Raw genomic sequence first — 12,120 nt, 5'->3', positions numbered from 1 at the left:
CTCACTCCCCTCGATTCATACTGGACAGGGCAGACTGGGAACTCTTCTCTTCCATTGCAGAGCTCACAGATGAAATGGTAGAAGATGCGCATATCGATGACGCTGTTGAAGCTGTTACTAATACTATTATTCAGGCAGCTATGCTCTCCATTCCTAGAACATCAGGAAAACTACTAAAATATTCAAAACCATGGTGGAATCGCGACTGTCATGAAGCACTGAAAAAACAGAAAAAAGCATGGGGTATTTTTCGTAGATATCCTACTCTGCGAAACCTCATAGCCTTTAAAAGAGCCAAAGCAAATGCACGAAAAGTAAGAAGGCAGAGCCAGAGGGATTCCTGGATTTCATATGCGTCGTCAATAACATCCTCCACGCCTAGCAAGCGGGTTTGGGAAAGAGTTCGAAAAGCATGCGGCATATATAAAGACCACTCACTTTCCTTTTTGGAAAAAGATGGCCGAGTGATTAGCTCCATAGAAGAAATTGCGAATACTATCGGTGAGACATTTGCTTCCGTTTCTTCCAGCAGAAACTATACACCTGCATTTCTTTCTATGAAGCAGCACTCTGAAATAAATCCCATCGCATTCAACTCTTCCAAATCTGAGCCTTACAATAGAGACTTTACTATGCTTGAATTAAGGAGTGCTTTATTGCAGACACATAGGTCTTCTCCGGGTCTTGATGGAGTGAATTATGAAATGCTAAAGCATCTGTCCTGTAAGTCACTGAATGCCCTTCTCACTCTTTACAATAGGGTGTGGAAGGAGCATGCCTTTCCCAGTGCATGGAGGAGAGCTATTGTCATTCCTATTCCTAAGCCAGGGAAAGATCCAAGGAATCCCTCCAACTATCGGCCAATTGCCCTTACGAGTTGCCTCTGCAAACTGTTTGAAAAGATGGTAAACAGCCGCCTAGTCTACTTCTTGGAAAAGAATGATATTATATCGCCTTATCAGAGTGGTTTTCGAAAGGGAAGAACAACTGTAGATAACATGCTCCTGTTAGAGACATCTATTCGAAAAGCATTTGTAAGAAGAAGCCACCTTGTCTCGATATTCTTCGACATTGAAAAAGCTTATGATAAGGCATGGAGATACGGTATACTCCGGGATCTTCACGAGAGTGGCTTGCGCGGCAACCTACCAATTTTCATTCAAAATTTCTTGAACACTAGAACTTTTCAAGTAAGAATTGGCTCTGTTTTTTCGGATGTTTTTAAACAGGAAGAGGGTGTGCCTCAAGGCTGTGTGCTCAGTGTAACCCTGTTTAGTTTAAAAATAAATACTGTACTAAAAGAACTTCCTCCCACCATCTTGGGATCTCTATATGTTGATGATCTGCAGATTAGCTGTCGAGGAGCAGACATGAGATATGTAGAGTGGCAACTGCAGATGGCTCTGAATAAGATCCAAGAATGGTCAGACAAACAGGGATTTACATTTTCGAAACAGAAAACTGTGTGCGTGCACTCGTGGAAGCGAGGTCTCCATCCTGAACCTGAGTTATATTTGAATGGTACAATTATTCCAGTTGCGCCTGAAGTAAAATTTTTAGGAGTGACGTTCGACCGAAAATTGACTTTCCTTTCTCATGTTTTAAACCTGAGAAAGAAGTGTCTAAAAACACTAAATATTTTAAAAGTGTTGGCGAACACCTCCTGGGGTGCAGAGCGTTGCTCCATGCTTCGCATTTACGGAGCGCTCGTCCGCTCTAAACTGGACTACGGCTCAGTTGTTTACGGATCTGCCCGGTCTTCAGTGTTGTTAAAACTAGATCCTGTTCATCATCAGGCTCTGCGGATTTGTTCTGGAGCCTTCGGGACATCTCCTGTGCAGAGCCTTTATGTTGATTGTCACGAGCCATCACTCCGTTTGAGGCGTGAGGAGTTGTCTCTTTTACGCTATTTTAATATTTTATCTCAACCTGGCCATCCTTATAACTTGTGTATACGTGACAATAGCTGTGACCTTTTATTTGAGGCACGTCCATCCTGTGTGCCTTCTTTTCCTGTTACAGTTCGTCCCCTCATTGAAGAATTCTCCCTGTTTGATATTTCCCCACAGGCAGTACAGCATTTTGAAATTGCACCTTGGGAAAATGCACAAATCCACCTTCTTGACATTTTCCACAATTACGGAAAAACAACTACTGATGAGAGCATCTACAGACAAATTTTTGCTGATCACAGGCAGAGTTACAGGAGTTATATTCCCATATATACGGATGGCTCTAAGTCATCTTGCCATGTTGGCATGTCATGTATAATTGGTGACCACATGGAAGGCAGACGTTTACACGACGCTTCCTCTGTCTTAACCTCCGAACTGACTGCCATATATTATGCGCTTTTGTACATCTCAACGCTGCACCATCGAAAATTCATTGTATATACGGACTCCTACAGTGCATTGAAAGCTTTAGAATCCTTTTCTAGCACTGAGAATCCTGTGATAGTGGATGTTCTCAAGTTGAATATTAAATTGACATGTCGTGGATTTGAACTTCTGTACTGCTGGGTCCCCGGACATACAGGAATAAAGGGCAATGAGCTGGCGGACATCGCAGCGAAATCTGCTGTTGAAATGTCCGGCCGCCTCATCCCTTTTAAAGATATCCGTTGTGTCATAAAAGAGAAGATCCGAAAGAAATGGCAGCAACTTTGGGACCTTCAACTTCATAACAAGTTGAAAAGGGTGAAGCCTAAAATAGAGCATTGGGATACTACTAGCAATCGCAGGGAGGAAGTTCTTTTGACTCGCCTTAGAATTGGTCACAGTAGAGTGACACATAACTACCTTCTGAAAGCTGAGAACGAGCCTATTTGTGCAACTTGTAATGTTTGTCTTTCAGTTTATCACATTTTAATTGAATGTTCATATTTTAATAATCTTCGTGAGAAGTATTTTAATAGCTGCGACCTGCCTCTCGACCGTTTAATCGGAAGAGAGGTCAATAATAATTTGTTTCACTACCTCAAGGAAACTGGTTTCTATTATTTAATTTGATTTTTGTCCTGAGATTTTATGTTGGAATTTTAATTAATCAGATGTTTTAGGATTTTATATCTATACTGCATCTCTCATTATCAAAGTTATAATCAGCATTTTCATCCCATCATTTAAATATCTTTTTACTTGCCTCGATTTTAAAAGTGTGCTGTTGTCTTTATATTTTTTGTTCCTTTATTTTGTATGTTAAAAAAAGAATCCTGTGTTTGGCGCATATGGCCTATTGAGCTTTGCGCCATAAAACTACTACTACTACTACTACTTCCAGCAGAAACTATTCACCTGCATTTCTCTCTATCAAGCAGCACTCTGAAATAAATCCCACTGCATTCAACTCGTCCAAATCTGAGCCTTACAATAGAGCATTTACTATGCTGGAATTAAAGAGAGCTTTATTGCAGACACATAGGTCTTCTCCGGGTCTTGATGGCGTGAATTACGAAATGCTAAAACATCTCTCCTATAAGTCACTGACTGCCCTCCTCACTCTTTACAATAGAGTGTGGAAGGAGCGTATTTTTCCCAGTGCGTGGAGGAGAGCTGTTGTAATTCCTATTGCTAAGCCAGGGAAAGATCCAAGGAATCCATTGAACTATCGGCCAATTGCCCTTACGAGTTGCGTATGCAAACTGTTTGAAAAGATGGTAAACAGCCGCCTAGTCTACTTCTTGGAAAAGAATGATATTATATCGCCTTATCAGAGTGGTTTTCGAAAGGGAAGAACAACTGTAGATAACATGCTCCTCTTAGAGACATCTATTCGAAAAGCATTTGTAAGAAGAAGCCACCTTGTCTCGATATTCGACATTGAAAAAGCTTATGATAAGGCATGGAGATACGGTATACTTCGCGATCTTCATGAGAGTGGCTTGCGCGGCAACCTACCAATTTTCATTCAGAATTTCTTGAACACTAGAACGTTTCAAGTAAGAATTGGCTCTGTTTTTTCGGATGTTTTTGAACAGGAAGAGGGTGTGCCTCAAGGCTGTGTGCTTAGTGTAACCCTGTTTAGTTTAAAAATAAATTCTGTACTAAAAGAACTTCCTCCCACCATCTTGGGATCTCTATATGTTGATGATCTGCAGATTAGCTGTCGAGGAGCAGAAATGAGATATGTAGAGAGGCAACTGCAGATGGCTCTGAATAAGATCCAAGAATAGTCAGACAAACAGGGATTTACATTTTCGAAACAGAAAACTGTGTGCGTGCACTTTTGTAGGAAGCGTGGTCTCCATCCTGAACCTGAGTTGTATTTGAATGGTACAATTATTCCAGTTGCGCCTGAAGTAAAATTTTTAGGAGTGACGTTCGACCGAAAATTGACTTTCCTTTTTCATGTTTTAAACCTGAGAAAGAAGTGTCTAAGAACACTAAATATTTTAAGTGTTGGCGAACACCTCCTGGGGTGCAGAGCGTTTCCCATGCTTCGCATTTACAGAGCGCTCGTCCGCTCTAAACTGGACTATGGCTCAGTTGTTTATGGATCCGCTCGGTCATCTGTTTTGTTAAAACTGGATCCTGTTCACCATCAAGGTCTGCGGATTTGTTCAGGAGCTTTCAGGACTTCTCCTGTGCAGAGCCTATATGTTGACTGTAACGAACCATCACTTTATCTGAGGCGTGAGCAATTGTCCCTTTTGCAATATTTTAATACTCTATCTCAACCTGAACATCCCAATAAGCTGTGCTTACTTGATAATGAGTGTAACACATTATTTGAAACACGTCCATCCTGTGTTCCTACATTCCCTTTAAGAGTTCGCCCTGTCATTGAGGAACTCTTCCTCTCTGATATGCACTCCCAAGCAGTACAGAATTTTGAAATTCCACCTTGGGAAAATTCACGGATCCAGCTTCTTGATGTTTTTAAACATCACGTAAAGGCGAGCACTAACGAGATCGTTTACAGACAACTTTTCGCTGAGCACAGGCACAAATATACCAGTTATCATCCGATATACACAGATGGATCAAAGTCAAATGATCATGTCGGGATGGCTTTTGTATTGGAAGATTACATTGAGAGCAAATGCCTGCACCATGCTTTCTCAGTCCTAACATCTGAACTATCTGCTATATATTATGGTCTTTTTTACATCTCAAAGCTCTGCCACAAAAATTTTCATAGTTTATACAGACTCGTATAGTGCTCTTAAATCCTTGGAAGCTTTTCCGAACACTCAGAATCCTGTGGTAGTGGATTTTCTCAAAATTCATAGAAATTTAACGATACGAGGATATGAAATCCTGTACTGCTGGGTTCCCGGGCATACGGGAATAAAGGGAAACGAGCTTGCAGACATCGCGGCAAAATCTGCTGTTTAACTGTCCACTCGCCTTATCCCTTTTAGAGATATCTGCTGTGTCATCAAGGGGAAGATACGAAAAAAATGGCAGCAAATTTGGGATGTTCAGCATCACAACAAGTTGAGAAACGTCAAACCTAGAATTGAGCATTGGGATTTTGCTGGAAATCGTAAAGAGGACGTTCTTTTGACTCGACTCAGAATAGGTCACACCAGAGTTACACATAACTATCTTCTCAAAGCTGAAAATGAGCGTGTTTGTTTTAATTGTAATGTTTGTTTATCTGTTCGTCATATTTTAATTGAGTGTCCATGTTTTAATAGTCTTCGCCAGAAATATTTTAATAGCTGTGACTTACCTCTCGACCGTTTAATAGGAAGAGAGGTTAATTGTAATTTATTTTATTATTTAAAAGAGATTGGCTTTTATTACCAAATTTAATTTGTTTTGAAGACTGTGTCTTGAATTTTAATATGTGTTTTTATATGACTTCATCCTCTGGATTTGGTACATTTATCTACTTGTTTTTATTTATTGAATTTTAATGTCATCAATGTACTCACCCCATCACGTGTTTGGCGCACTATAATCATCTTTGGTTTTGCGCCATAATCTCTCACTCACTCACTCACTCACTCACCCAAGATGGTGGGAGGAAGTTCTTTTAGTACAGAGTTTATTTTTAATCTGAAAAGCGTTACACTAAGAACACAGTATATATACAGAGGAAAATTCCAGTGAAAGTATGTGAAGGTGTTATGATATAAAACCTACTTTTTTTACACAGATAGTCTCAAATCGTTCTCCTATGGTTACTATGGAAAAATCAGAAATGTTGAAAATATTTATACAACTTATTTTGTTTTTAAATCTGAATTTGTAAATATATTAAAACTGAGCAAGGAAATTGAAATGAATTATTAATACAAAATATTAAAACTGAAAATTTTGCTTTTATTTTTAAGATATTAAAAATCTTTTGATCATTTTTAAACATCCAATAGCCCCCAAACTGAATTATTCATAATTAAATTATTTTACAAAATCAGTTTCTAATTTCAGTTAATTTGTATTAAAAACTGAATAATAAAATTACCCATTTAATAATCTTTACATAAATGAATCATCTTTCTTTAAAACATGTAAGGAATTTATAGTGTTCTGATGACACTGTTGGGAAATTGTTAAAAGGAATAAATTGTATTTTTAAAACTAAATCAATTCCTAGCCTCAGAATAAATAAATATGTTTTCGTAACATGAGAATGCTGCAGGCTTTTTTATATATTTAATATTTAGTTGTAAAAATTTGACATTATGTTAACAATTCTTTATATCATTCAAAAGGTAACTCAAGAAGCTCTTCTAAAATTCTATCTTTCTGCTCACACAATTAAAAAAAAAATCTGAAAGGCCTCAGATTTTAGCAGTCACTCAAAGAGGCTAAAAGTTTATGAATGCATAGATTATCAATACAGATGGGGCAGTGGAAATAGCAAACCATTTTATAAGATACTGACACCAGAAAGTTATATATCTTCTATATATTTGAAAAATGAAGAAATATATCATGTAATTATGTAGAAATATTAAAATGTTTTCAATTAGATATATCATGAATTAAATGCATTTTAAATTAATCAGGTTAAAAATTAAAAAAAGCATTTTTAAGAACTGTGTGTAATGCTTTTAAATAGCTTGGTTGTCTGTGCGTTAAGACAGTGGCGAATTTTTTCTGGTAACTGATATTTTTAACTTTCTGATTTTCTTAAAGTGAAAATAGATCAATGTGTACATGGACAAAGTTAAGGCAGTGCACAATGCCCAGTTTGTGCAGTTCTCTGTTTTAATAGGTCAATGTGTACATGGACACAGAGTTTGTGTATGTCTTTGACTTCTTATTTTGGTTTTGTGTAGCGGCCACCTTGAAATTGGTGCCGATCCTCTCAGGTGACAATCTTGATATAAAAAAAGAAACGATTCGCCAAGGGTTACAGAGAGTAAATTTTTACCAAAGATGTTCTACCATAATCACCATTTCAGTGGTTTAAACACTAGTGGAGCAGTATGCAGAGATGAAGATTTGAGTTTTCTTTACACAGCATATGATGGTTTAGGCACTCCAGCCATTATAGTGAACAAAATTATAATAAACATAGCCACAATAATTGTCTATAAATATTGATGTATAACACTGCATTAACTAATATATTTCTTATGCTAGTATATACAGAATCCTTAATCGAAGGGAAAATCAGAAGACCGTGCATGCATTTTCCTTTAACTGACACATGGATTTGACCATACAAATCTCAGTCTTACGGGACATGCCACACTATGCAGATAGACAGTAAAAAGTGCTTGTGTTGTTTTTATTTGTTAGAGGTATGAAATAAATATACTTCTAGATTTTAATTTTTTCTTTTCTTGTTTTACATTTGGATTACCTATCAAAAAGTAAGGAATTTTGATATTATTACAATATCGGAGTTAAAATAACAATTATTGGACATGTTAAAGTAATGAAAATTTTAAATTAGGTTAAAACGTAACCCTTAATGTGGCATATTTATGAATTAAACTCTATCGACATTAAAAACAACAAAACGTCCCTCTTTATTAAGGACTTTAATTAACTAATTTTAAATACGGAGCTCCCTCAGGGGGCTCACTTTTGTGAGTACGGGTGTGGCAATCCCGAGGTACCCTAGCCCTTCAGGGGATCATCTTCTTGGTGAGACGGGTGTCACGATCCTGGAGCCCCAGTGATCTATCCTCTTTTCCATCTCCTCTCCTCTTGGCTGGATCTTTTTCCCTTCCCTTCTCCCTTGTGGTTTCTCTCTACGGAGTTTGGGGCTCGTCACGAGAGGCTGGAACAGACCTTGTTTCTAGTTTTCAAGTGGGGAGAAAACTGCCCACGTGTTTGCCGTGCGTGGAGACCCGTGTCGCTGGAAAGGAGGGTCCTGGTAGTTGAGGGGCGAGGTACTGTCCCCAACACACTGCTTTGGCCTCTGCTTCAGCTAAACGGGAGGCACCTTAGTCGTCCTCACGGGTGTCAATCGGCTGGTCACTAGTCCTTGTGTCAGTGGCTTGGGGTCAAGCTCTCGGGAGTACCTGCTTTCGGGAAAGCCGACTGTGGGGCTTCAGTTTGCGTATAGGTCCGGCTAGCCCTAACACAGGAATCTGTGTTCCCTTGTTGGGCTCCGTGGTGGGCGGGGCCTTCGGACCCGAATCTTTATTCTTTCACTATGGCTTCTCATATTTACTTAATAAAATATTTCGAGGTAACTCCAGTCACTCAAGTCAATCCTGTCACTCAAGTCACTCAAATCACTCCTGTCACTCAACCTAGTTCTGAAACTTCTACTCCTAAACCAGTCACTCAACCTAGTTCTGAAACATCTACTGTTAAACCAGTCATTCAACCTATTTCTGAAACGTCTACTGCTAAACCACTCACTCAACCACTCACTCAACCTACTTCTGAAAAGTACTGCAAAAAAATTACGTACAGATACAAATGAAAAAAATCATAACAATATTCCCCGTTTCCTAGTCATCTCTAGTCCTTCTGGCGAAATGCATAAGATGTCTCCTTTCGTAATAAACAAATACATCCAGTCCTGTATTGGTGAGCCGAGAAATATAAAGCGTCTCCGCTCCGGAGACCTGCTTATTGATACAACCTCAGCCACCCAGTATGCTTCTTTACTTCAGATAACTAAACTTGGGCAAGCGAATGTGACTGTAACACCACATAAGTCACTCAACTATTGTCGGGGTGTAATCTCAGAATTCGACCTTCTGTATGTTTCTGAAGAAGAGATCGCTTCTGAGCTCTCCGAACAAAATGTGTGCGGTGTAAGGCGGATCAAGATGCGTAAAGAAGGTAAGTTGATAGACACGAAACACGTGATCCTTACCTTCAACACGCCTGATCTGCCTAAGAATATTAAGGCCGGATATCTAAATATTCCTGTAAGACCTTATATTCCAAACCCTATGCGATGTTTCCAATGCCAGCGTTTCGGCCATTCTAAGACGTCTTGTCGTGGCAGCCTTACATGCGCCCGATGCTCACAGATTGGCCACGATTCTGAAAATTGTACGGCTGCGCCTCTTTGTATAAATTGCAAGGGTGAGCACCCAGCATTTTCACGCCTCTGCCCAAAATGGAAATTGGAAAAAGAAGTGCAGACTGCAAAGTTTACGAGGAACATCTCATATGCCGAAGCCAGAAGATTAGTCCAGAGCACACAGCTTCGACCAAATACATCATACGCCAGTGCTGTAAAATCATCTCGTACAGTCGCCACCCAAACATCAATAGGCACACAGACCCTAGCAAATAAAACCCATCCGTCTACATCCAACAAGCAAAAAGAAAATGCAACCCATATAGTACAAAAGAAAGAAACAGTTATTCAAAGTAAGCCCAAAACTTCTACACATAAAATATCCAATAAAAATAGAAGTCACAGCAATAGCTCTTTTGATGAGATGATTTCTGAATCTGCGGATTCAGACTTTATGGAAGTAGAAGAGGGTCTAGAAGTTCCCAGGCATCTACTTCCACGAAAAACAAAAGAACAGCACAGAAAAAACAAAAACCATTCATAATGGCCACCCTCATGTCATGGAACTGTCGCGGTTTCCACCGAAATTTCCTTGACATCAAATCTATAATAAATGTGTATCATCCTGTGTGCTTAGCAATACAGGAAACAAATTTGAAACCCGAACACCATGCAAAACTTCGGAGGTTTTCTTTCGTCAGGAAGGATAACATTGCAGGTGAGCGTGCCAGTGGAGGTGGAGGTCTCCTCTCCTCACTGGATTATCCCTCAAATGTACTTCCTTTGACGACATCCCTCCAAGTTGTCGCTACTCTAATAAATTTTGATATTATTGTTTCATTTGTTTCTTTGTATTTGCCTCCAAATGAGCACATTTATCAGCAAGATTTAAATAATCTAATAGAGCAGCTGCCTGAGCCTTTTATCATAATAGGAGATTTTAACGGCCATAGTCCACTCTGGGGAAGTAAAGATACAAATTGCCGAGGAAGACAAATAGAGCAGATGATCGAAGATCATAGCCTTTGTCTCCTAAATAATGGGCAAGATACGTACTTCCATGAGCCTTCAAGGACATTCCACGCTCTCGATCTTGCAATCTGTTCACCATCTCTGTTGCCATTTTGCACTTTTAGTGTCGGAAATGACCTGTACAACAGCGATCATTATCCTATTTTTGTGTCTCTTGCACGAAGAGGAGCAAACCCCGTATCGAGAGTCCCTCGTTTTATCCTGGACAGGGCAGACTGGGAACTCTTCTCTTCCGTTGCAGAGCTGACAGAGGAAATGGTAGAAGGTGTGCATATCGATGACGCTGTTGAAGCTGTTACTAATACTATTATTCAGGCAGCTATGCTTTCGATTCCTAGAACATCAGGAAAAACACTAAAATATTCGAAACCATGGTGGAATCGCGACTGTCATGAAGCACTGAAAAAACAGAAAAAAGCATGGGGTATTTTTCGTAGATATCCTACTCTGCGAAACCTCATAGCTTTTAAAACAGCCAAAGCAAATGCACGGAAAGTAAGAAGGCAGAGCCAGAGGGATTCCTGGATTTCATATGTGTCCTCAATAACATCCTCTACGCCTAGTAAGCGGGTTTGGGAAAGAGTTCGAAAAGCATGCGGAATGTACAATGACCACTCACTTTCCTTTCTGGAAAAAGATGGCCGAGTGATTAGCTCCATAGAAGAAATTGCAAATACAATTGGTGAGACATTTGCTGCCGTTTCTTCCAGCCGAAATTACTCACCTGCATTTCTTTCTATCAAGCAACGCTCTGAGAAAAATCCCATCGCTTTCAACTCTTCCAACTTTGAGCCGTACAATAGAGACTTTACTATGGTTGAACTAAAGAGAGCTTTGTTGCAGACACATAGGTCTTGTCCGGGTCTGGATGGCGTGTATTATGAAATGCTAAAGCATCTGTCCTGTAAGTCACTGAGTGCCCTTCTCACACTTTACAATAGAGTGTGGAAGGAGCGTACATTTCCCAGTGCATGGAGGAGAGCTATTGTCATTCCTATTGCGAAGCCAGGGAAAGACCCGAGGAATCCCTCGAACTATCGGCCAATTGCCCTTACCAGCTGTGTTTGCAAACTGTTTGAAAAGATGGTAAACAGCCGCCTAGTCTACTTCTTGGAAAAGAATGATATTATATCGCCTTATCAGAGTGGTTTTCGAAAGGGAAGAACAACTGTAGATAACATGCTCCTCTTAGAGACATCTATTCGAAAAGCATTTGTAAGAAGAAGCCACCTTGTCTCGATATTCTTCGACATTGAAAAAGCTTATGATAAGGCATGGAGATACGGTATACTCCGGGATCTTCACGAGAGTGGCTTGCGCGGCAACCTACCAATTTTCATTCAAAATTTCTTGAACACTAGAACTTTTCAAGTAAGAATTGGCTCTGTTTTTTCGGATGTTTTTGAACAGGAAGAGGGTGTGCCTCAAGGCTGTGTGCTCAGTGTAACCCTGTTTAGTTTAAAAATAAATTCTGTACTAAAAGAACTTCCTCCCACCATCTTGGGATCTCTATATGTTGATGATCTGCAGATTAGCTGTCGAGGAGCAGACATGAGATATGTAGAGAGGCAACTGCAGATGGCTCTGATTAAGATCCAAGAATGGTCAGACAAACAGGGATTTACATTTTCGAAACAGAAAACTGTCTGCGTGCACTTTTGTAGGAAGCGAGGTCTCCATCCTGAACCTGAG

This window comes from Stegodyphus dumicola, chromosome 12 (genome assembly GCF_044657685.1).
Source record: "Stegodyphus dumicola isolate Sdum_Otavi_A_Nest chromosome 12, ASM4465768v1".
NCBI lineage: Eukaryota > Metazoa > Arthropoda > Arachnida > Araneae > Eresidae > Stegodyphus > Stegodyphus dumicola.
The sequence above is the reverse complement of the archived record's forward strand: the minus strand, read 5'-3'. Positions refer to the sequence as shown.